Source organism: Mustelus asterias, chromosome 11 (assembly GCF_964213995.1).
Source record: "Mustelus asterias chromosome 11, sMusAst1.hap1.1, whole genome shotgun sequence".
NCBI classification, from domain to species: Eukaryota; Metazoa; Chordata; class Chondrichthyes; order Carcharhiniformes; family Triakidae; genus Mustelus; species Mustelus asterias.
The window spans coordinates 91057008-91080662 of NC_135811.1; the positions used below are offsets into that span (position 1 = coordinate 91057008).

The window sequence follows — 23655 nt, forward strand, 5'->3', positions numbered from 1 at the left end:
TTCCACCCAGGCCCTATACTCTTGACCCCTGCTAGAACTCCTCACACTATAGGGCAATTTACCATGGCCGACCAACCAAACCTGCACATCTTTGGACAGTGGAAAGAAACCAGAGCACCTGGAGGCAACCCACGCAGACACGGGAGAATGTGCAAACTCCACACAGACAGTCACCCGAGGCTGGATTCGAACCCAGGTCACTGGTGCTTTGAGGCAGTAGTGCTAACCACTGTGCCACGGTGCTGCCCATGAAAACATGCAGAAGCTGTCAACCTAAAAATTTTCTCTGTTTACACATGCAAGTCAACTGTTGAACAAAATATCCCCTGGGAGTCCCAAAAGAGCTTCTATGCTGACGTGTTTCCGCAATTGATTCCCACTCACCCTCCCCCACTACCCCGCCAATGACGTAACAGGTATCCAGGCGTTGAATGTCAGGATCTTATTCGAATACATTTAAATATCATTATTAGGCCTTTTGGCCTGAAAATCTCCCCATGTTATTTATTTTTTTATTCATTCGTGGGACATGGGCGTCGCTGGCTGGCCAGCATTTATTGCCCATCCCTAGTTGCCCTTGAGAAGTTGGTGGTGAGCTGCCATCTTGAATCGCTGCAGTCTACATGCTGTGAGTTGACCCACAATGCTGTTAGGGAGGGAATTCCAGGATTTTGACCCAGCGACTGCGAAGGAACGGCCGATATATTTCTGAAGTGGGGCAATAAGATTAGTGAGATATTTCAGATCAGTACACATTAAGGCACGGACAGAACTAGCAGCATTCAGTTAAATGACTTTACAATAAACAAACCAGAAGCAATTTACACATATGAGATGCAGAGATTGATTCAAATAAGTGATTGTGATCGCAAAATATAAATGCTGAGATTTTTAATGTATTATTACTGATTTTAAGGAGTATTGTTCACTTTGGTGAAAAAGCATTTTACCACAAGGCATCCTGGTAAAAGTCATTAGGGTGAAGCCATACTTAAATAGAATATTTGAACCTTGGAAATATACAAGTCTTATCAGTTAAAGTTTCGGATGGGAAAACAGTTAGAACACTTAATCACATTTGATGAATAGGACTCATTCACGGTCCAGAAACGATGGACTGGTGCCCAGATGTGATGTCACGAGTTTGTTTGGTTGGACAGTAGACTTTAAGGGAACCTGTGAGAATGTTAATTTGAACTCTGGGCTGAGCGTCTTCGGTTTCTAGGCAACCAGGATGTGAGGATCAGCCATGACAGGAGTTAGCTTCCGGATTTCACGGACTAATAAAATACCATTATGTTGAGGAGTGGAATGCAATTGGCCAGAGGTATTTGACAGGCATCACTCTTGATTTATGTATTTTGAAGATGATTGATTTAAAGTTATTGTAAGGCAGGAATGATTGATAAGAAAAATCTGTAATTGATTTGTTTATTGATTATATTGTTAGAATCATTGGAGAGGTTTTAATGCTCTATGTCAGAGCTGATTCACCTTTTTTGATGATTTCCCAGTGGCCGCTGGTTTAATAAAGTTATGTCTTTATACAGAAAACGCTGACATCGTGAGACTGAGTTTTCTTGACAGTCCTGGTCACTGCAGGGTACCCTACCAACAATTTCCAAGTCAGGATGGTGAGTGGCTTGGAGGGAACTTGCTGATAGTGGTAATAGTTCCCCTCCAAGCCACTCACTGTTCATTGTCCATTGTTAAATTTTCCATTGACATTGGCATGAGGGCATGCTGACTGAATCAGGAAATGGCCCCCACAGTGTAGAAGCAGAACCCACTGGAGGAACATGGGTGAATACAGCTCCCAAAGGGAAGAGGGTCAAGTCCGTGCACTGCTCCCTGACATTGCTCGGGCACTGCATGCTCCCACACCATCCCCCCCGTCCCCCACTCCCTGGGACCTGCCATCTGGCACTATGCAATGCCGTGGCAATGCCCGGGCAGTGCTGAGGGAGGAGATGAAGTTTCATGGGGTACGACCTGGGGGAGGGTTGCTCATACTTGGGGGAGTGGTTGAGTGTGTGTGGAGGAGGGTTCTGTGTGAGTGAGGCAGTTCCATGGTGAGGTGGAAGGAGTCCTGTAGTTAGGATGATATCCCAAAGATGTGCTGGGGAATCCCTCTCAGAAATTCCCAGGTAGGTATTTGCAATTGTCCAGAAGTGTTAACATCCCTGGGCAAATGCACTGAACCGAGACCTATCTGAAAAAGTGAGTTAAAATATTCATTTTGGAAGGTTCCACCAGGGTTACGCGAATAGAAACAGGAGAATTAAAACATCTTCTAACTTCTGCATAATGATTTTAGTTACCCCGACTCAATGACTTTCCTGCTACCATCAATCGTTTGAGTTGATCTTTCCCTACACCCTAACTATGACTGTAACACTACATTCTGGACTCTCTCCTTTCCTTCTCTATGAACAGTATGCTTAGTCTGTATAGCCCCTGCAAGAAACAATACTTTTCACTGTATACTAATACATGTGACAATAATAAAGCAAATCAAATCAAATCAGGCTGACCCAGCATGGGACACTTCCCACATCCGCGATCTGGCTGGACCCCAATCCCACCCCACTCCCTCAATATGGCTAGACCCTCCCCACTCCCCCGACATGATGCCCACCACCCATCCCCCCACTGCCAATCACCCCCATCTCCCTCAATGTCTGACCCCCCAACACCCCAGTTGCCCAGACCAACACCCTTGACATGGCCTGACCTCCTGACCCTGCTGGGCCCCTCCAACCTGACCCAACCCCACACCCTCCCATGTCCAAAGCTCTCCTCCTGATATTTCAGCACCCACCATCCTCCTGCTAAGTTCTGATACCCTCTCCCCGCTCCCCCCCTCCACCAATGTCCAAATCCTCCACAATGTATGATCCCCTCCACCCCGCATCTAACCCCCCACCAACACAGCCTTCCCTTCCCCACCAAAAACCACAACCCCTCCCAGTGTCCGACCCCCACCCCTCCAATGCCCAATTCCCCCAATGACTTACCCCTCCCCGATGCCTAACCCCCTGCCAATGTTTTACCCCTGATGTCTGACCCCCACTTCCCAGATGTCCAAACGGTCACTAGCCCACTCACTCCCACCACCACTGATATCCGATCGCCCATGCTATCCAAGTCCTCCTTACTTACCTGAGACACTTACCCTCTACCTGGCCTGCCATTGTCAATCGGACCATTAAGTTTACCTGCTTTACGGCAGCTCATGTTGTAAAAAGAGGGCATGTCCCCCTTCACTCCGACTCTCTCAGACTTTGACACTGGACCTCTTGGATATCCGAACTACCTGGATCTCACCCAGCCTTACACAGGCCAGAGAGATACGCAGGCAATTTGGTGCAGGTAAGTGGGTACGGAATGGTCTGACACTGATTACTCCAAGGAAGTTCATTCATAGAATCATAGAATCCCTACAGTGCAGAAAGAGTCCATCGGGCCCATCGAGCCTGCACCGACAACAATCCCGCCCAGTCCCTATCCCCATAACCCCACGTATTCACCCTGCTAATCCCCCTGACACTAAGGGGCAATTTATCATGGCCAATCAACCTAACCGGCAAATCTTTGGAGCGTGAGAGGAAACCGGAGCACCCGGAGTAAACCCACGCAGACACAGGGCGGCTCCGCACAGACAGTGATCCGAGACTAGAATCGAACCCAGGTCCCTGGCGCTGTGAGGCAGCAGTGCTAACCACTGTGTCACCATGCTGAGTGATGCATAAGCAACAAAAGCTGTGTGGTTCAATGTGGATTGTGCGGAATGTCTTTTGATGTTCATGTACATTTGTTCGTATGTTTGTTAAATTCTCTAATCCACCTGTGTGTACGGAAATACGCCTTGCTATCACTCTGTAGCTCACTTTAAGTCAACAGCTTACCCAGTCAATGACGCATGATGCACTTATAGGGCCCCATTTTACCATTTTCATTCTAAGTGCTGAATTTGGGCGTAATGCAAGTCCGACTTGGAGATCTGCTTTCCGGCGCCCCCATACGCACTCAGCCATCTCCAGTCCCATTCGCGCTGTGGGCGGGGCTTAGCGTGGCCGAAACGATCAGAGCTCTGAACTGCGCATGCGCAGTTAGAAAAAAAATTGAAAAAGCGCGCCCGTGTCAGATCGCTCCCGGGCCGCAGAAAGCGGAGAAAGCGGCCCGGGAGCGAAAATCGGGAGCGAGGGTGCACTCACACATCACTGACCCCCTTATCCACCCCCCCACTACCCACACATATCGCTGCCCCTCTTATCCACCCCCCCCCACTACCCACACACATCACTGTCCCCCTTATCCATCCCCCCACTACCCAGACCGATTACTGTCCCCCTTATGCACCCCCCCACTACCCACACACATCGCTGCCCCCCTTATCCACCCCCCACTACCCACACACATCACTGTCCCCCTTATCCACCCCCCACTACCCAGACCGATCGCCACCCCTGCCCCGTCCCCTCCCCACCGATCGCCCGCAGAGTGGCAGCAGACCCCCCTGCCCCCCCACCAGAGATCCATCTGCCCCCCCACCAGAGATCCATCTGACCCCCCCACCACAGATCCATCTGCCCCCCCCACCACCAGAGATCCATCTGCCCCCCCCACCAGAGATCCATCTGCCCCCCCCCGTCACCAGTGAGCGATCGGGCCTCCCCCCCTAGAGATACATCTTACCCGCCTCCTCCTCCTCCCCCCCCCAACCAGACAACGATCTGGCTTCACTCCCCTCCTCCCCCCGCAACCAGAGAATGATCTGACCCGCCTCCCACCTCCCCCCCCACCACTGATCTGAGTCAGGGAGCCATTGGAAATACTGAACACGCTCTTCAGAAGCTGGAGCATCCGTTTCAGACTTTTATTTAGCAGGTCCATTACGGCGCGGTTGCGGATTGGCAAACGCGGTGGTAAAGGGGGAAATGCTGATAAAGTTGGGCGGGCAGTTCATTAATTCAATCTAAATGTATGCAAACACATTTAAATCGTTGTTGCGCCCGTTTTGGACACGAATCGAATTGCTGCCCTTCCCGGGTTTCGGTAAAGTGGCAATCTGCGCGGATGCAGGTGCGGATCGCGATAATGGCCTCTCACCCGACTTTACCACGTTTTCGCGCCCAAAAACGGGTGCGACGCAATGGTAAAATTGGGCCCATAATGTTACTCAGAACCATTGTTCTCCTCATTGGAACTGGGCAGGATCCTGGTTTCATGTCACATTGAAAGCAATTGAAGGACATTTGAAAAATTATTGGCGCAGCTGTGTTATAAAAAGTAATGTTGGTTGGGCTTTAGGCAAAATCCTTTTATAAACTGGTCCATTCCAAAGTCAAACAAATAGGCCAGGGTCTAGAATTTAACCCTTTAAGATCCACATATCCATCAATAGACATGAGGCAAAATTGACACAAAACATGTAGATCTGTTCTTTGGCCATCATTTTCCTCTCCTGCCTGCGACGGGTGTCATGGCAGGTGGGAGCAGAAAATATCACGAGAGTGTAAAAATCTCTTCTGTGTTGGCGGGAAATCTGGGTCCTGTTGTCTACTCTGGCCTTCAATGGCGGAACTCCTTTCCCCACTCACATTTAATACAATTAAATGTGATGAATACTCATTATAAAGCATGCTTGCCCATGCTGGGTCAAGAGGTCACATCAGCATCTCATTGGACCAATACGTTTCATAAACAACAGATCCCTGGTGATCGCCACTGCATGTGGCATCTCAACTCTGTGCCAAGCTTCATAGGTCGCACCATATCACCCTCAGCGGGGTATCACAGCAAAGCTTGATTTACTAGAATAGCAGTAAGGCGGGGCAAGTGCCGTAGGGCAAGGCTTCCATGAGGAAAGGGGCAAAATGGCAAAGGATGCAGTCTGACACATGGCGATGAGGGGGGGGGGGGGGGCGAGTGGTGGGGAAGCATCCCCTGGGCCAGAATGGGGGAAGAGTGTCTCAGAGAGGATCATAAGTGAGCTGGGGCCAGAATTGGAAGATAGCAGAGTGATAAGGTACTTAACTTTACCGCACTAAACTTGCAAGGAGTTTGTCTGTCCTCAGTAAGGGAGGGGGCGGGCATGTAAGTAGAATGTCATTCATACCCAACAGGTTGTGTGCAGGACCTGGTCATTGTAATGGGTTCCACAGTGCAGCAGGTTTCTGGCTCATGAATAAGCCATACTTGGCACACTCACAGTCAAGGTAGATTGTAGATGGTTAAAAAGAATTGTAGGGACATTCAAATGTTTCTTCATGGGCTCAGAAGATCAACATGCAATAGGGTTAAAGAAAGGGTGGGGAAAATTGCCAATGGGGCATAGGCACATCTGCCCCAATGCATTCAAAGGGTTGCACAGGATATCCTGTGCAATTGGCGTCCCATCAGCCCTTGCTTGCTCTGGCCAGGATTTTTACATTTGAAATATATTTATAGCCTTCTTGAAACTATTCAATGATTCAGACTTCACCGCACTATGGAGCAGCGAGTTCCAAAAATTCACCACCCTCTGTGAGAAGTAGTTCCTCCTCATCTCAGTTTTAAATGATTTGGAAGAAAATGTAGGTGGTCTGATTAGTCAATTTGCAGATGATACAAAAATTGGGGGAGCAACAGATAGTGAGGAGGATTGTCAAAGGATCGAAATTGGCTGGAGACCTGGGCTGAAAGATGGCAGATGGAATTTGAGCCGGACAAATGTGAGGTGATGTGATTTGGAAGGTCTACTGCAGAAGGAAAGTATACAATAAATGGTAGAGCCCTTAGATATATTAGCACACAGAGGGATCCAGGCGTGCAGATCCACAGTTCCCTGAAGCTGGCAGCTCAGGTGGGCAAGGTGGTCAAGAAGGCGCATGGCATTGACTGGGGCATTGAGTATCAGAATTGGAAAATCATGTAGTAGCTGTATAAGACTTTGGTTAGGCCGTATTTGGAGTATTGTGTACAATTCTGGTCGCCATACTACGGGAAGGATGTTGATGCATTTGAAAGAGTGCAGAAGGGAGTCACAGGATGTTGCCTGGTTTGGAGGGTATGGACCATGAAGAAATTTTGAACAAATTTGGATTGTTTTCATTGGAGCATTAGAGGATGAGGGGGGAACCTGATAGAGGTTTACAAGATTGACAGGCTTGGATAGAGTGGATAGTCAGCGTCTTTTTCCCAGGATCAAAGGGTCAATTACTCAGGGGCATAGGTTGAAAATGAGAGGGGAAAGTTTAAAAGAGATGTAAGGGGCAAGTTTTTCAGACAGAGGGTGGTGAATGCCTGGAACGTGCTGCCAGAGGAGGTGGTGGAAGCAGATTCTATAACAACGTTCAAGAGGCATCTGGATAGATACATGAATAGGCAGGGAATAGAGGGATATGGACCACGTAGAGGCAAGGAAATATTAGATTAGAGAGGTATCTGCGTCGGCACAGACTTGGTGGGCCGAAGGACCTGTTCCTGTGCTGCACTATTCTTTGTTCTTTGTTCTAAGACCCATGCTCTCTTCACTGCATGATCAGGTGGAAACTGAATTTAGAAGGTTAGGAGATTTGGGCGTTATCAGACCTGTGCAGAGGGGCAACTCCCATTGAGCCCATACTTAAGCTAGAAAAGATTGCACAAATATGTGGGGACTATGAAATAACAGTTAATCAGATGGCAAAGTTAAACAAATATCCCATATTTAAAATAGAAGACCTTGATGCCAAGCTAGCTGGAGATCTAACTTACATTCAGTTAGACTTGAGTCATGTGTACCAGCTGCTGGGACCAGCAGTCCTGATGGACTGTCTGCATTAAACATAATACATTCAACAACAAAAGAATAGGAAAGTTTGCAATCGTTTTGATACTTATCAACTGACAATATCAATATTCTCTTTTATATCTCCCATCCCCTGGTCAATATTAAAAAAGATAAAAATTAATTTACAGAACTGTGCCATGATTACATCATCTTAAATTTCAAGTCTTGAGTTTGACAATCTGTCTTGGGATTTGATTGTTGGTTCTTATGTTCTGTTGACTGCAGTTCTCCGGATATCTTTCTATAAATTCTGTAAAACAAACAAAGTGCCCTGAGGCAATATCACATTAACTAAATCATGTCTATTTCTTCTATTGCCCAGTGTCATAATCTGGCCTAACCTAATGACTCATCTGCACACCCAAATGAATCCTATTATTCAAAAGCTACAAAAGCTATGATGACTTCCTGTTCTACAAGTTTATCCACTCTCTGGGATAATTTCATTATTGCTGGAGTGCTCATTAAGATATGGTTTCAACTGTGTCCAATGACACCATCGTGGACTGTACTTCTCATCAATTAGGGCACATTTGTCGTGTGAAAACTACACTAAAAGGCCCCCTCCATCGGACTCCTAGCCCTTTTTTATCTGTCAAGAATTTCACCATTACTTTATCTCCTGGTTTAGGTCATTTAGGAGTGTCTTCCTCTGCTAATTTTATCCAATCTCTGTGCTGTTATTGAGTGTTTTTTGAGAGAATTATACGGTCTACTAAATCTCTCATACACTTAAACACTGCATCTCTGCCAACTTCAAGTTCTCTTCCCCCTGTTATTACATCCTCGGGAGGTACATTGCCCTACCAGTCATCAATTCAAAAGGGGTCAATCCTGTTCCTTGGGATGGAGTGGCTCTCTGCCACAATAATATTGCAGGCAAAGCCTATACCCAATTGTTACCTTCTTCTAGAATGGCCATGGCTAAACTATTCTTCAGTGTTCGATTCATTTGTACTACCATTCCTGAGCTCTGTGGGTGGTATAAACCTTTGTTTTATCCCTAACATTCAACAAACTTCTCTCAAAACTCTTCCTGTGAAATGAGTTCCTTGGTCAGAGTCTAACTGAAGAGGCATTCCCCATCTAGGTATTACGTCATTGGCCAATATCAAAGCTTCAACTTTGGCTGTGGAGTCTTTACAGGGGAATGCTTCAACCCATCGAATAAACTGATCAATAATGACTAAACTATAGGTCTTCTCTTTCACTCTAGGTGGTGGTCCTGTGAAATCCATCTGCAGATATTCCCATGGGCTTGGGTCTCGGCTGGTTCCCCACTTTACCCTTGCAATTATGACATGGTTCCACTAGGGTGCATTGTAAAGATCTTTAACCCGAATTCTGCTATCATTTCCCTCATTCCTTTCCAGCACCAACCATTTCAAAATAAATTGACCATCTTATCTCTGCTTGCATGGGTTAATCCATGGTACACTGTTATTAAAGTTTATTGTACAGCTTCTGGTGCTATTATTTTCCCTTCTCTCCTCCATACGCCACCTTGACCTTTTTGCCCCCCCTTGTTTTTCCCACTTCTCTTCCTCTAATGCTTGTTCCTGTACTTGCTTCACATCAATGTCTGTATTATCACTAACTTGTAATGCTGTTTGTGTTCCTTTTCAATTTTGTTCTTGCAAGTGTTTTGCTGACCTGTTGGCTTGACTTTTTCCTTTCTGAGCTTGACTCTTAATTTTCTTGTGTGCCTGTACTTTGATTACTGCTGCTTCTAAGGGAATATGGGCTGCTTGGATTAGATCTTTAATTAAATTTGCATGCTGTACATGTCCTCCATTTGAAGTAGTGAAACCTTGTCTGTTCCCCAAGCTGTCATATAGTCATGAATTACCCCAAAAGCATATCGACTGTCTGTATAGATATTAACTCATTTTCTAAAGCTTTAGTTAAAGCTAACATAGAAACATAGAAGATAGGAGCAGGATGAAGCCATTCAGCCTTTCGAGCCTGCTCCGCCATTCGTTATGATCATGGCTGATCGTCCAACTTAATAGCCTGATCCTGCTCTCTCCCCATAACCTTTGATCCCATTCATCCCAAGTGCTATATCTAGCCACTTCTTGAATACATTCAACGTTTTGTCATCAACTACTTTGTGACAAATCACTGGACTGTTATGGAACCCTTGTGGCAGATGGATCCAAGTGTATTGCTGATTCTCAAATGTAAATACAAACTTATACTGACGTTCCTCAGCTGCAGGAGTTAACCAAAATCCATCAGCTATGTCTAATACTGTAAATATCAACTGCTAATACTGTAAATATCAACTGCTCTATTCCAATTGTGTTCAAGGTGCTAGCAGGATTTGCCACAATGGGGTGCTCTCAAGTCACGTAGCGATTCAGAGCTGTATAATTGATAGTTAACCAATAACTGCCATCCGGCTTCCTTACTGGCCAAACAGGTGAATTAGTCTCAGAAGGGATTTTGGTTACTACTTGTTGTTTTTCTAAATCTGCAATGATGTTTTTAATTGCCTCCATCGCTTCTGGTTTTAGAGAATGTTACCTATGTGGAGGATGAGCTTCCCTGGGAATCATTATTGGAAGGACATCTAAATACCCACAATCTTGTTTGTATTTGGCCCAAACCTAGGGGTATTGTACAGCCAAATTTGCCCATATTGTTTCACTTTCCCAATTTTGTCGAGTGTCGCTATTCTAGAGATTTTGCAACCTTTCTTTTGACCCCATCGATTTTGCTTGTACGACCTACATCATCTTATGTCAGTTGTCTTGGTGTCGATTATAGCTCCCAATTGTTCTATCAGGTCTATCCCTAAAGTATTCCCTTCCTCTGTTGAATATATCCAAATCTGGATCTGTTCCTCTTTACCCTCAAGCTCCAGTATAATAGGTTCACGTAATAACGTGGTCTTAATCCCCCCAGTCACTCCTTGCAACTTTATGGTCTGATTTGTTGTTGGCAAATTTAAGTCTGTTACAGATATAGATGCCTTGGTGTCTATCAACATGATGCAGGGTTGGCCTCCTAACACTGCTTCTACATACATTCGGGGATTTCTATCTGTAGTCTCAAGAGCTGCTAATTGTCATTTCTGATCCAACAACTTCTGCAATTCGGCTGCTGTCATCTGAAATATTGGCTGTGGCTATTGCTGCATTCCTATGGGGTTTGGGGTTGTACTTCAAGGGGTGAATTTGCCCTGTTGGCATCCTGTCTTTCTCTGCCCCCTCCTTTCACCCAACAATTTTTCATATCAGGCTGGCACTGCAAGGCTGGCAATGCCTAGGGGGGGCATCCTCCTTTACCTCCGGCCCTCTGGGGGGGCCTTCATGGCACCCCCCCTTCACACCAGTGGGGTTGGGCTGCCAGCTCACTGTTATTGGGGAGCTGCTGTAAACCCCGTTGGGGTGAAAGGAGAGTGAGAGAGGCAGGTGGGCCCAAAGACCGTCAGTCCCGGGCCTGCTAATGATATTAAAATTCTCAGTAAAATCCAGCACAGAGCTGATGATGCCTGAATTCCGGCAGCCGCAGAAACATGCAGAGGCTGTGGCGCCCAGCGGGGAAGCTGGCCACACAGCCTCTGCTTCTGTCTGCTGGCCAGCTACACTTCTCTAGCGCCTAAAATCTCCCCCGTTGAAGCTGAGAAGGAATGAAAGTGGCGGCTATTAAAGTTGCCTTCTCATGCTATTTGTTCATTGAATTTGCCTCGCCAAAGATTTATAAGGGTGAGATTTTTGAGCCCTTCCTACTGCCGGGATCTTCCGCCCCTGCCGAAAGTGACCCCCGCCACGCCAGGAGCCTGATGGCGGAGTGGATGAGCCACGCACAATGCCATAGGCATTGACGGGACTGGAAAATCTTACCAGCAGCCAGCGGCAAGCTGCCTCCACTGCTGAAAAACATACCACCGGGCGGGGGGACTGGATAATCCTGCCCTGAGTTGATAGACATACTGCATGGGATGATACTGAGGTGTTGGAATTGGTACATGTTGATCATTGTGAGGTTTCAGCTCCAAGTTGTTTTCAGAGTTCAAAATTACAAGCCAATCCGACTATAAATGTGTTTGCTGCAATTAATTTAGAGGTTAATAATTGTGGATAAATGTATTGCATTCTGTGACAGGTCAAGAATATCCCATTTTGGTTCCCGGTGTGAATCCCGATTCTTCAGTATATAACCCTGTATTCAAGAGGAAATAAGAAGGGAAAATGAAGAGTGGTGGAAAAACCCATGTGGGAGGGATTACTGATACCATCTCCTCATGATTCATATGGTTATTAAATTCATGGCCTCAGGTTTTGGAACGCCTTATCTTAAAGAAGGAATAAATATAATTGATTAAGTTTATTGAGCATCAGGCAGGCATCGAGGCAGGCATGGCAAAAACTTCAAGGAGGAACTGTCTAGTCAGTGGTGATATTGAGTTGGTGACTCATAGAGGAGCTGTGCACTTTGCTGAAGGCTCCCTTCACTTGTTTTCCTTCGAGTTGTTTTGACATTTTCCTTGCGTCTGCTCTTCAATTGTCTTTGATACTGACAAGGATGTGGATTTCGCATTGCCACCGCCACCCAATTTCCAACAGAAATCTGTACAGGTGTGGCTCGCTCGGCAACACTCTGGGTCACTATTCCTGGGTTCGCTGAGGGAGCATGCACTGTCAGAGGTGCCTTCTTTTGGGTGGGGTGTTGGAAACCGAGGTCGCATCTGCTGGTAAAAAAGCTTATGGTGAATGTGTTTAAGGCCCTTGGTTTAGAGGTTGGTTTGGAAGTGTGGGTAAGCGTGTTGTGTTTTGTGTTACAGGGATGACACAGGAATGTTTTGGTGCAGGTTTGGGGGGCCGAAGCTGTAACTTTCTTTGTTCTTTGAATATCCCGGTTCAGTTCTTGGCTTTTCCATTAAATACCCCTTTATTCAGGAGAAAATACAGAAAGGAAATAAAAAATGGCAGCAAAAAAACAATGTGGGATAAATTCATGGCACCATTTATTCACAGTTCATACTTCTGGCTTTAAATTTAGGAACATCCTATACTAATCTTAAAAATGTATAAATATGAACTTTTTTTTCAGTCTTGTAGCTCTCAAGATTCAGAGCATTAACCAGGCTGGGATAAAGCGTGAGGAAAAACTGTCTGGTTTTGGTGATATTGTGGCAGAATGGTGGCACAGTGCTTAGCACTGCTGCCTCACAGCACCAGGGACACAGGTTCGATTCCCGGCTTGGGTCACTGTCTGTGTGGAGTTTGCATATTCTCTCCGTGTCTGTGTGGGTTTCCTCCGGGCACTCAGGTTTCCTCCCATAGTCTAAAGATGTGCTGATTAGGTGAATTGGCCATGATAAATTCTCCCTCAGTGTATCCGAACAGATGCTGGAGTGTGGCGACTAGGGGATTTTCACAGTAACCTCACTGCAGTGTTAATGTAAGCCAACTTGTGACTAATAAATAAACTTTATTGAGTTGGTGCAGTGTGAAGGTACTCTGTCGAGAGCCCACTTTGTTCTTTTTTGATGGTATTGTTGTTGAAATTATCTTTGCGGTGTATTACAATGATTTTTAAAAACATTTGAAAAGTCCTCTTTTGAAAAAGTTGCATACACCTAAAAAGGTGTGGTTGGGCTATAACATTACCACTGGTTTTATGAATAGAAACCTGTTCAGGTGTGGCTCAGGTAGCATTCTCATCTCTGAATTGTATCTTGCTGATATCAAATCCTATTCCAGGTCTTCATCGAATCATAGGGCGCCCATTGAATTTGCACCGACTTTCCGACAGATCATCTCACCCAGGCCCTATCCTTGAACCCCATTTATTTACCCCACTAATCCCTCTAACCTACACATCTTGGCAAATGTAGCATGGCTAATCGACCTAACCTGCACACCTTTGGACACTAAGAGGCAATTTACCATGGCTAATCCACCCAACCTTCATATCTTTGGACACTAAGAGGCAATTTAGCAAGGCGAATCCACCTAACCTTTGGAGTGTGGGAGGAAACTGGAGCACCTGGAGGGAACCCACGCAGACACGGGGAGAATGTGCAAACTCCACACAGACAGTGACCCGAGCCTGGAATGGAACCTGGGTCCCTGGCGCAGTGAGGCAGCAATGCTGTGCCACTGTGCCACCGTGCCGCCCACACTTGAGCACTGAAAACCAAGGCCGATGCGCCAGTGCGGTGCAGAGGGAGCACAGCACAATTGGAGGTGCAGGACAAAATTTTATCACCCCGCTTGTGTGCGAGAGGGGTGGAACTCAAAAAGGTCCATTGACATCGGGAGGGATTTTACGGTTTCGGGACGAGCGAGACTGTGAAATCCGACCCACAGTCTTTTGAATGCGACATTAAAACCAAGGCCCCTTTTGTCTGCTCAGGTAGGTATAATCAAGATCCTATCGCACTATTGCGAAAGAGAGCAGGGAGTTATCCCTGGCATGCTGTTCAATGTTTAGCCCTCAATCAAAATCACAAAAAAACAATTATCTGGTCATTGCATCGGTGTGAACCATATTCATACATGTTGGCAGCACATGGATTTTATTCTGTAACGCCGACACAACAAAAGCAACGGCAGAGGAAGAAATATACTGAGCCATAACTACCGTGAGTGGCAACCCAGATGGATAAAACAGTAATTTATTTATTAGTGTCACAAGTAAGGCTTACATTAACACTGCAATGAAGTTACTGTGAAATTCCCCTAGCCGCCAAACTCTGGCGCCTGTTTGAGTCGATGCACCTAACCAGCACGTCTTCCAGATTGTGGGAGGAAACTGGAGCACCCGGAGGAAACCCACGCAGGCATAGGGACATAAGAATCCTGGTGCTTTCCCTTCTGGGAATCATGGTCAGATGCTACTCTTCTCCTAGCTGCTTACCCTGTAATGCAGCGGCACCTTTCTTGCCTGACCCTCTGCCTTGGGCTGCATTAGAAAAGTGCAGCGGGTTCCGAAGGCCTTGTGTTGAGGGCAGCGGAGTCGGAGGAAAGCAATACGCGGTTCCCTTTCGTTACAGCACTGGCTGCTGTAGAGCAGGTTGCTGTAAAGGTACCAGTCACTTTGAGATGCCAGGGAGAAGGTTAATGTGGAAGGTTTTGGAGGGATGGCAGGCTTGGTAGGTTGGGTCAGGTGGTTGGTGGGGGTGTTTGGAGGGGTAGGGTGGTTGAGGGCTCAGGTCAGTGGGGGGTGGTCAATGGCGGGATGGTGGGTGGGCAGTTGAGGTTTAAAGGTGTAGTCAGGGGGAAGGCTGCAGTCAGGGCGTGGGGAGGCTAGTCAGGTCGTGATGATAGGCGGTGGGGTGGAGATGTAGTTGGAGGATGGGGAGGGTAGTCATGGGGTTAGAGGGTAGTTGGGGGTTGGTGGGGCTAGTCGGAATGGGGGTCTAGACTGAGGGAAAGGCAGCAGTCAGGAGAGAGGATCGAATCATAGAATCATTGAATCCCTACAGTGCAGAAGGAGGCCATTCAGCCCATCGAGCCTGCACCAACAACAATCCCACCCAGGCCCTATCCCTGTAGCTCCATATATTTATCCTACTAATCCCCCTTACACATATGGACAATTTATCATGGCCCGCACATCTTTTGATTGTGGGAGGAAACCGGAGTACCTGGAGGAAACCCACGTAGACACGGGGAGAATGTGCAAACTCCACACAGACAGTGACCCAAGCTGGGAATTGAACCAGGGTCTCTGGCGCTGAGGAGTCTGGATATAGTGGAGGTGGGGAGGGCAGTCAGGGGGTCGGTGGGGGGAATCGGAAGTGGGGGAGTGCCATGGAGGGTCGCGGGGTAACCAAGGAGGTAGGGGGTTGTTGGAGAAGTGCCTATGCAGGGTTGCAGCGTCAGGTGATTAGTGCGGCGGGGGGGAGGAGGGGGGTAATCCGGGGCTCCTGTGGTTGGTAGGGGGTGGGGTGGGGTGGGGTGAATCCTGTCGGGGAGTGGGGGCGGGGGTGGGCTGGATGGGTCACTAAGAAATGTTTTAAATTCTTCTCATGTTTTCTGGGGAACGATTACTGTGGGACATACAAAGTTGTCTGAAATCTATAATGTAAATCAGTGTTTTGTACGGTTCCCATTGCAAGGCAATTGCCCAACAGAAGTTCGAACTTTCCAGCCCAGTGGGGGCTTCTGGAGTAGGGGTTGCAGTTATAATGCCCCAGAACTCTGAGACTGGGCAAATATTTATTCATGTGCTTTACATTATAGTTCTTACACTAGTAGAAAGATGCTCCATCAGTCAGTGTTGTCATCAAGAAATGTTTTCGAACCCCTAAGCACCAAAGTCCCTGATTGGCCTGTTATAGACATAACTGATGTCGCCATGGAAGCATGTAGTAATGAACTGCTGTGCTAGAAGTAGTACCTGTTATTGCAAGTTCTCTTAATGTTAATCTTGTGAAAACATCTCAAACTACAGAATTACATTATCCAGAAGAAATAGAAACCCCCTCCAAGGGCAGAATTTTACCAGCACGTCCGCCCAAGGTTCGTACGATCCCACCCGAGGCCAGCGGAAAATTCCGTTCTCTGAGCCTCGCCCGCCCCCAGAATCGGAGCGGGCGTGCCGGTAAAATTCCAGCCAAAGACTCCATTTATAATTGTCCAACTCAAGTATATGACGTCTAGTTAGAATTTAAGACGGGGTAAGTTAGTTATTGAAGATTGTATAAAGGAGTTAAAGGGAGAGGGATGTGGTGATTGTCCATTTAAGGGGAACACGGCAGAGTAAGAACCACCTGGCCTGGGTGACCAACCAGCACCCAGAATGGGGGATCACCCCCGCGGAGTTCTCTTAGGCAAAAGCATTCAAGAACTAGGAGCAGACATGCTGCTGCTCCTGTAGATCCTTGTAAGTCGTCCTTGCTTGGACAAAAGTATTGGGTCGGATTTTCCAGCCCTTGCTGCGAACAGGATTTTCCAATCCCACCTACGGTGACCCCCTGCGTTGGGGTCCCCAGCGGCAGGACGGGGGAGCCATGCAAAATGCCGTAGGGATCAGCAGGACTGGAAGATCCCATAGGCAGCCAGCGGTGAGCCATCTCCACCACCGGAAAGCACATCATGGGGGAATGGGTAATGGGGAGGGACAGCCGTCCCACATATTGATTCTACAAATGGTCATGGGTGCACAAAATCGTAGGCACAGTCATTACTCCCTGATAAGGATGAGCACAGAGGTGGGTAGGCATGTGAGTATTGTCGTTTTCTAACTCCATCTTTAGAGTATCAAGTGGGTCATTTCCCCAGGAAGTGCTGGCTTCTGATCCACATTTGAACTTGACATTGGCATCCTGAAGCCTCTCTCCTGAACTTCTAAAGTAGAGCAGGGGGTCCTGTGTAGGGGTCTTTATATGAATAGGGTTAAGCAGCAAACATCAAGGGATAAAGTCTCCGCTTTGAGTGTCATAGAATACAGTCATAGAATCCCTACAGTGCAGAAGGAGGCCTTTCGGCCCATCGAGTCTGCACCGACCACAATCCCACTCAGGCCCTATGTAACTGCACATATTTACCCTGCTAATTCCCCTGACACTAGGGTCAATTTAGCATGGCCAATCCACCTAACCCGCACATCTTTGGACTGTGGGAGGAAACTGGAGCACCCGCAGGAAACCCACGCAGACACGGGGAGAATGTGCAAACTCCACACAGACAGTGACCCAAGGCCGGAATTGAACCCGAGTCCCTGGTGCTGTGAGGCAGCAGTGCTAACCATTGTGCCACCCTGCCGCCCCATATTGTGTATGAGTTGGTTAGGCACCAAATCTCTACCGAAAAGTGATTTGCAGAATGACTAAGATTTGGGGAGCTAGACAAATCAGGAAGCAGGTGATAAACTCTGGGGAGGTGTTAAAAAATATCACACAAATTGTCCAGGGGACGCAAGCAGTTGGACACGGCCACTTCAGTTTGCTGGCAGATTTAAGGCAGATTGACTGGGGTCAGCCCAAATTTTGCAGTTGGGCTCCAGGCTTCACAAGGAAATAGTTTGACAGCCTGAAGGTGGTCTCCCATTATCAGTCTAGAGAGACAGCGCCCCAGGCAGGCTCCCTGCTTTCCTGACCTGCAGTTGGAGCTGCAGGCCAGCCTGCGGGAAGGGTTATCCTCACCTCCCGCCACACTGCTGGGACAATGCTGAAGACAGCTTTGGGGTGCACTCGCCCTCATCCACCTGAAAAAACAGCCTACTGCTTCTTCAGTGCTGGGAAAGTCTCCTATTGGCCCTCCAGCTTTTATCAGAGTGCCCCCATCATCATTACTTAGATGCAGGGCTGTTCACTGTCCATTAATTGGCAAAACTGGAAAAGCACTGTCAGATAATACTCTGTAAATTTCTGACCCACATTTGAACTTGACCTTGGGGTCCTGAAGCCTCTCTCCTAAGCTTCTAAAGCAGAACAGGAAGTCCTGTGTAGGAGTCTTTCCATCTGCACAGAATGGGGTTAAGCAGCAAACATCAAGGGTCAAAGCTTCCACTTTGAGTGTGATCAGGAAATTGTGCCCATATTGTGTATGAGTTGGTTAGGCACCAAATTTCTACCTAAAGATTATTTGCAGAATGACTAAGATTGTGAGAGTCGGCCAGATCAGGAAGTAGGTGATCAACCTGTAGCGGGATCCCCTTTTTAACTCCACTCGTGGGCTTATCTCAGGTTTGGTTCTCCGTTACCCAAACCCCACCAATGCCCGAGTGATTCTCTCTCTCGCCGATGGAACAACGGCCACCTTGCGCCTACTTCACTAGAGTAGCGCTCCCAAGAGAGAGAAAAGGAAACTGCTGCCTATCCACTACCTGGCAGCCTTTCCTGAGTGGGCGGTTTCGAAGCGCCCAGGGTACCCTCAGTTCTAGACTCCGGAATTATGTTAAGGGATATTTAATAATGTGACTTGGTCAGAGATCATTGGTGAGAAATTGAAAAGATCAAAACTGACTCCAATGGAAGTCAAAGATATATATATATATATTTATTAAAACATCAAGGTCAAGATCACCAAACACCAGGAAAACAACACACAATGTCTTATGCTCTATAAGACTATAGCTATGGAAGGAATACTAAAACGGACACAACGAGAATGCTTACTTTACACAAGTTTACCAGTGTCTTAAACTATGAAAGGTGCATGCAAAAGGCCCCCCCTTTCCTCAAAGCCTCATCCACTATGATGATCTCGGGAACTTCGCGAATTACCGGAGGATACTCACATTCCTAGTTTAAATTGCTCAGTGGGCTTCGGGCTGCGTGCTGGAGACGAACGAGAGGCAGCCAGGAACAGGAGAAGAGAGTGGAGAGTAGAGAGAGTTGCCATGCTGGTCCGAAGAGAAAAGGAGAGAGAACCAGAGCTTGCTTGTCCCTTTTTAAAACCTGAACCAGTGATTCTCTCACACAAAACAGTTTCTGATCATTGATAGTTTCGATTGACTGGGACAAAAAGGGCCGGAACTGTTGGGACCGCCCTTAATTGACATTTTAATGTCTTTTAAATGTTCTCTGAGTCATCCTGATTGGAATCCCATCAGCGAGCTGAGTCATTGATGTTGTCTGTGGATGGAATGATCTCTGTTCTCATTGTCTTGCTGCTGGGCTATTTACTCCTTGTCTGCTGGCCATGGTTTCTCCTTTGTTTCCTGTTGATTAGATTATCCCTGTCTCGACCTTCTCATTATTCCCAGCCTCTTGCATATTCATGTGGCTGTAAAGGTTCCTGACAGCCAGTCGGCCATTTTCCTTATCCCTGGGTTTTTTAATCATGGAGGATTTGCCCTAAACTTACAAACCCTGGGCAGGTATTTAAAAATATCACACAAATCAGTTCAAATGTTATTCTGCTGGCAAACATCCTGGTGCAAGACACAATCCATAAATGTGTACACAATCAAACTGGTACATATTCCCATCAAACATGCAAATTTTTATTTGTTTTAGCACTGACGTCTCACAGCACCAGGGTTCGATTCCCGGCTTGGGTCACGTCTGTGTGGAGTCTGCCAGTTCTCCCCGTATCTGCGTGCGTTTCCTCCGGGTGCTCCCACAGTCTGAACGGTGTGCTAGTTAGGGGCACTGGCAAAGTTAAAATTGTCCCTCAGTGTACCCGAACAGGCGCCGGAGTGTGGTGACTTGGGGATTTTCACTAACTTCATTGCAATGTTAATGTAAGCCTACTTGCGACACTAATAAATAATAAAAAAAAAATGAGAAGATCGAGATGAATTAATACATCGTGATTGTGCCAATGTAATCACCTTTCTTCCTTATTTAGGGCATCAAACTGGTTTCGGTATTAGGTCCAGGAGCTTGATAACACTCTCCTGCTGCTGACATCTTCCTTTATATTCAGCCATGTGTTCTTGCTTTCACTGACAAGTATCTTCCTTCCTTGAATAGGGAATGGTATCCCCACACAGGCTGTTGGAACCCCCAATATCATATCTTAGAATCTTAGACTCTTAGAAACCCTACAGCACAGAAAGAGGCCATTTGGTCCATCGAGTCTGCACCGACCACAATCCCACCCAGACCCTACCCCCATTTCCCTACATATTTTACCCACTAATCCCTCTAACCTATGCATCCCAGGACACTAAGCGCAATTTTAGCATGGCCAATCAACCTAACCCGCACATCTTTGGACTGTGGGAGGAAACCGGAGCACCCGGGGGCAGGGAATTCATATGGTGTTCGTGGAAGTGGAAATGACTAGGGTTGGGAAGCATTTTCCGATCAGGGCCAGTGTGATCTCCTGGACTCGTTTCGATCGCCTCAGGGGGTCGGAGAGGAATTTCCCAGATTTTTTTTCCCCATATTGGCCCTGGGGTTTTCACTCTGGGTTTTCGCCTCTCCCTGGAGATCACATGGTCTGGAATGGGGGGGTGGGGGTGAGTTAATAGGTTGTGATGAACAAAGCATCGTACCTGTGAGGGACAGCTCGGTGGATAGGATATTGGTATGTAGATAGGCTGGAAAATTGGGCGGGGATCCTGGATTCAGGATTCAATCCTGGACCGGGGAGCGGCGCGGGCTTGGAGGGCCGAAGGGCCTGTTCCTGTGCTGTATTGTTCTTTGTTCTTTGTTCACCCGGAGGAAACCTATCAAAGAGGTAATCACTAAAGCAAGCTCCAACCTTTACCCTTTCTGTCACTTCCTTGTGTTCTGCTCCTAACTCTAAAATCCATCAGATTTCCTATTTGCAATCTCCCCATAGATATCGGAGTGGCAATCAGCCCATATGGGTTGTCACCACCCCCACTCAACCTAATAAATCAGCAACCTAGAACGGGTCAAATAATGAATTAGCATTGATAAGTGAGTTGGAAATTTTTCTACTATTAATTTTCATTCGCATCTTGGATATCTGATTTAGCTAATTGCCTGTGTGCAATTTAATCGTGGACCCAATACCGAAAGCAGTTTCATGATCTAAATAATTAGGAAAGGTCAGTACAGTGGCACAATCGGGGTGTATTCATCATCCCGATTCTCTCACTCTGCTAATTATTAAACTTACTCCAGCACATAACTCCTCACACCACTTACCTTGCAGGCATTCCTATCCTGTTCTTTTTATGCACTTCCTCACATCCACATCTGGCACCGCCCCGCACCGCCCGACCCCCTGGGGGGGGCCAATTGTCTCCCCTTCAGTCCGGCGGGGTCTCCTGCTCGTTCCCCGAACATGGAGAGCTAGTCTGAATCCTGCCAGAATGAAGTACTCCTGGTGGGGTGGGAGATTCAATCGGAACCAGTAAGTTCCCGATAATTACATTCAAACTAAATTTAAAACATATTAAAAACAGATTCAAATTACTTATCTGCCTTCTCGCCGATTTCCGGCGTGGTCTGGCCTGCGACTGTTCGCCAGCTCTGGGAGATGCGCATGCGTTCCCGGCACATGCACAAATCCCGGAACAAGGCTGGCGACGCATATCTCCCACCGCGACCTGCCAGAAAAGTTGCGGGTCGGAATGGGAGAATCGCGGCCGCTAGTTCTAATTTCCATAATTCTGCAGAACAATAGAACGCATTCATTTTTGCTCATTTTCCTGTTGGACTGGGTCAAAATCCTGCAAATCCTCACAAAACACAATTTATTTATTAGTGTCACAAGTAGGCTTGTATTAACACTGAAATGAAGCTACTGTGAAAATCACCTAATCACCACACTCTGTTTGGGTACACTAAGGGAGAATTTAGCATGGCCAATGCACCTAACCAGCACGTCTTTCAGACAGTGGGAGGAAATCAGAGCACCCGGAGGAAACTCACACAGACACAGGGAGAATGTGCAAACTCCACACAGAAAGTACCCCCAGCCGGGAATTGAACCCAGGTCCCTGTGTTGTGAGGCAGCAGTGCTAACCACTGTGCTGAACTGTAGCTGCATCTTTACCACATGGACCACAGTGAGTATCAGGGAGGTGCTGCACTCCCTTTACAGGGCAACATGAATGCCACCCTCGCCAGCATCCCCCATCACCTACAGCTTGAGAATGAACTAAGTTTAAAAAGTGGTTATTATATTTTTGTGGCTTTAAATTTCAGGTCATGTGACTGGTTTTGCCGTCTGCTTCTCAGTAAACCTGGGGGCTTTATCATTAGAGATGAAAGGAAGGTTTAGATTGCTTTACTGAGAAGAAAGTGCAGGATATTTACACTTGGAGGCAATGGCAGCAGTCTCTGCGCTCCAATGAGTACATTTTGAGATTCCAGTGAGGCGTGAAAGGTACTGGATTGTAAATAGTTGTGATGTAAGCAGCTTAAAGGGCATCGAGATCAAAGATAGCAAATTTTGCATTTCTGCTTAGTCACAGGTTTGTGCGTTTCACGTTGTCATGGAGGGTAGGACAGAGGAAGCCATTTTTGAGTTCAGGTTACAGGTTTCTCTACAAATTCATGAATATCACAGGCAGACAGCAGAGGTTCTACGCGGTCAGCAAGGAGAAGCTGCTTGACTTTGCGAGCTATCACTGCCAGATATGGGAGGAGAAGGTCTCCAGCTGAAGAGGCATAATCTGTGGAACCTTCCCTGGAAGATTGGTCCTGACATGGTAACAGGGAGGCTGAACCATTGGAAAGGCTTTCTTGCCAGTGGTGGATTTAAGAAACTGTGAAAATTGAAGGAAGAAACCGGACACGTTCACTCAAAATTACTACTCAGTGAAATTATACAACCAGAGAACAATAGAAAGGTCTCAGAAGCACAGAAGGAGGCCATTCAACCCATCTTGTCCATGCTGGCCCAGTGATACCCAGGTGCCCTTTCTATTCCCACCTTCCTGCACCCGACCCATAACCCTGTCGCTTACAGCACTTAAGGTGCAGATCCAGGTACTTTTTAAAAGAGTTTAGGGTCTCTCCCTCCACTACCAATTCCAGCGAATTCCAGACACCCATCACCCTTGACATAAAAAAGTTCTTCTTCATGTCCCCTCTGCACCTACTGCCACTTATCTTGAATCTATGTCTTCTGGTTCTAGAATTTCCAGCAAGGGAAACAATTTTATCCTGTCCACTCTATCTCTTCCCTTCATACTTTTGTACACCTCTATCAAGTCACTCCTCAACCTCTTTTGTTCCAAAAAAAAAACCTCAACTTTTCCAATCTCTCCTCATAATTACTCTACTAACCCTGGAAACATTCTTGTAAACTTCCTCTGCACTCTCTCCAGAGCAATTACATCTTTCCTGTATTATGGTGACCAGAACTGCACACAATGCACCAGTTGTGGCCTCACCAGTGTTTTATATTATGGGAACACATTGGATGGTAGGAGCAACTGTCAACTGCTTGCTGTAAGGACTGTGGGAAGTGTGATACGTATGAACATTCCTCTCTCTAATTTAA

General features: G+C 46.9%; 1 protein-coding gene across 2 annotated transcripts in view; it reads left to right on the forward strand.

The window, feature by feature from the left end:
* Window positions 1-23655, forward strand: part of LOC144500659 (galactoside alpha-(1,2)-fucosyltransferase 2-like) — a 55912-nt gene that overhangs the window by 9122 nt on the left and 23135 nt on the right. The gene's annotated exons all lie outside the window — the stretch shown is intronic.